This window comes from Anastrepha obliqua, chromosome 6, assembly GCF_027943255.1.
Source record: "Anastrepha obliqua isolate idAnaObli1 chromosome 6, idAnaObli1_1.0, whole genome shotgun sequence".
NCBI classification, from domain to species: Eukaryota; Metazoa; Arthropoda; class Insecta; order Diptera; family Tephritidae; genus Anastrepha; species Anastrepha obliqua.
Window position 1 is genome coordinate 47,182,476 of NC_072897.1, and position 3,271 is coordinate 47,185,746.

The following is a 3,271-nucleotide window of genomic DNA, read 5'->3' on the forward strand; positions in this document are numbered from 1 at the left end:
TACAACTAGAACTACGCGCTTGCAAAGACAAGCTTGCGGAAATACCGCAAGACTTTTTGTCCAACCTTTACTTACGTCGGGCTATCTAATAAATACACAATTCATTTAGTTAAAATTAACTCTTAACTCTTTTTGGAAAGTGAGTCCTTCACACGACAGAGAGGAGTAGTTAACTGGATACTCCAAATTAAATAGAATTTAAGCAGATAGAAAGTTACTGCGTGTTATGGACGAGAAATATTATTAATCTAATAATTTACAATTCCACACTAAAACTGTTTTTGCACTAATTATTCTATTAAAAAGAAAAATGTATTCAACTACATAATTATATAGTAAACTTGAGTTATTTCTTTATACTGAAAATTTGTTTCGTTATATTTCCACCAAAAAATACAACCATGCCTAAACTGTAAACGCCGTTGAAATGACCGAAGCGTGCTTTTAAAGTCCAGTTGCTTTCGGAATTTCAGACGCGTACGAGGCGCGAAAAGATATAAAAACTCTCATTTTAACACACCTTAATTTCTTTAACTTTAAATTTATATATAATGTATTTCATTTGCAATAACAAATAAAAATCAGGGAACTGAAGTGTTGTTTATTATAGTTTTCCAAGCCACTGTTGCTTTTGCCTGAAACATCTTTTTTGTGTCTTTTCTTAATTTTGTATATCAATGTTGAAATAATTGCGTTTATATATCTTTGCCTTATTGTGCCTACGAAAAATCTGCCGAAGAAGCACCGCGTTATAACCTTCGTAATAGGAAACACATATCGAAAGTTCTCGAAAATGCTCGACAAAAATAGTGAACAGAGTTGCTACAGTGAGACGCAAATGATTGCGCGATAGTTCAGTAGGACAAAATAGTCGAGGAACTCTTCTTCTTCTTAATTCGCGCGATACCCGCTTACGCGATTTAGACCAAGTTTAACAAAGCGCACATGTCGTTTCCTTCTTGTGCTAACCGGCGCCAATTGGGCACACCAAGTTAAGCCAAGTCCTTCTCCATCTGATCTTTCCAACACAGAGGAGGCCTTCCTCTTCCTCTGCTACCACCAACTGGTACCGCATCGAATACTTTCAGAGCCGGAGCGTTTGTATTCATTCGGGCGACATGACCGAGCCCACGCAGCCGCTGGATCTTTCTTTTAAACACTCCAAGCGACGCTTCATCGGATGTTATCATCGTCCACGTTTCTGCGCCATACGTTAGGACGGGCATGATGAGAGTCTTGTAGAGTGTTAGTTTTGTTCGTCGAGAGAGGACTTTACTACTCAATTGCCTACTTAGTCCAAAGTAGCACTTGTTGGCAAGAGAGATTCTACGTTGGATTCCCAGGCTGACATTGTTATAGGTGTTAATAGTGGTCCCTAAATAAACGAAGTTTTTTACAACCTAGAAATCATAACTGTCAACAGTGACATGGGTGCCGATACGTGAGTGCGCCGATGTTTGTTTGATGACAGGAGATACTTCATTTTGTCCTCGTTCACCACCAGACCCATTCGCTTTGCCTCTTTATCCAGTTTGGAGAAGGCAGAACTAACAGCGCGGTTGTTAAGGCCGATGATGTCGATATTATCGGCATACGCCAAAAATTGTACGCTCTTATAAAAAATTGTGCCTGAGCGATTAAGTTCTGCGGCTCTTACGATCCTCTCCAACATCAGGTTAAAGAAGTCACATGACAGCGAGTCACCCTGTCTGAAACCTCGTTTGATATCAAACGGATCGGAGAGGTCCTTCCTAATATTGACGGCGCTGCTGGTGTTCAGCAGCGTCATCTTGCACAGCCGTATTAGTTTTGCGGGGAAACAGGAAACTTCTTTTCGTACTGTCGAATGCAGCTTTGAAGTCGACGAAAAGATGATGTGTGTCGATTATCCTTTCATGGGTCTTTTCCAAGATTTGGCGTATTGTGAATATTTGGTCGATGGTAGACTTTCCAGGTCTAAAGCCACACTGATAAGGTTCAATCATTTGGTTAACGGTGGGCTTACGCCTTTCACACAATACGCTCGCTAGTACCTTATATACGATATTTAGAAGACTAATCCCGTGGTAATTGGCACAGATTGCAGGATCTCCCTTTTATGGATTGGACAGAGCACACTTAAATTCCAATCGGCAGGCATACTTTCATCCGACCATATTTTGCATAGAAGCTGATGCATGGACCTTACCAGATCCTCGCCCCCATGTTTGAATAGCTCAGCTGGCAGTCCGTCGGCGCCGGCGGCTTTGTTGTTCTTTAGATGCGTTATCGCTATTGTCACATCAGCGGAACGATTGGGGTATAGTCATCGTCACATTCTCTGTGACATGCGTAGTTGTCACTATTTAATAGGTTCGAAAAGTGTTCCCTCCATAATTTAAGAATGCTCTGGATGTCGGTCACCAGATCGCAGTCATTGTTATTACAGGAAAACGCCCCGGTGTTGAAACCTTGAGTAAGCCGCCGAACTTTCTGGTAGAATTTTCATTCGTTATTCCTATTGGCCACCATCTCAAGTTCCTCGCACTCACGTATTTCGGCCTCTCGTTTCATCTGTCGGATGATACGTCTCTCTTCCTTTCTTAGCTCTCGGTAGCGATCCCAGATGGCTCGCGTTGCGCCTGATCGCAACGTGGCTCTATAGGCAGCATCTTTCCTTTCTGCGGCAGCATGACATTCCTCGTCGTACCAACTATTTTTTCGGGCTCGCCGGAATCCGATTTCTTCTTCGTTGGCGGTACGTCGAAGAACTACGCGAGCAAATAAAAGCCTTGCAAAGTCACTAACCTCATGGGAAGGGGAAAGAGTTCAATACATCGAAGCCCTAAACCAACGAACAGGTAATAACGTCATCAGTCCCGAAGTACTTAGCATCGAAGCAATTCCTGTTAGCTTCAAGCCTGCCGAAGTTAGCTCTGCCAACTTCATAACAGATTAAGCCCAGCCGATGTAGCTTGCCCTCCCAATACATATCCGCCAGGTTCAAGAAAATTCACAACAGCCTGCGCTATTCCTGCCGACGCTTGATGTTCACCACGACGTAACCAAACACTTTTAAAATATTTGTTTATCAAGCTAAAAGGTTCCAAAGGGGAAATTAACATTTTCGCTTTCGTTGACGAAGGCGCAAAATATCCTTATTGGAGGAAAATATAGGAAATGTTCTTGGCGTTCAAAGGCAAATCCAACTTATTTCTACCGAAGTCGATAGGCAATCAAAGTACTATATGAGCGAACAGTCACGGTAAGTGAAGCAGCAACTAGTTATCAA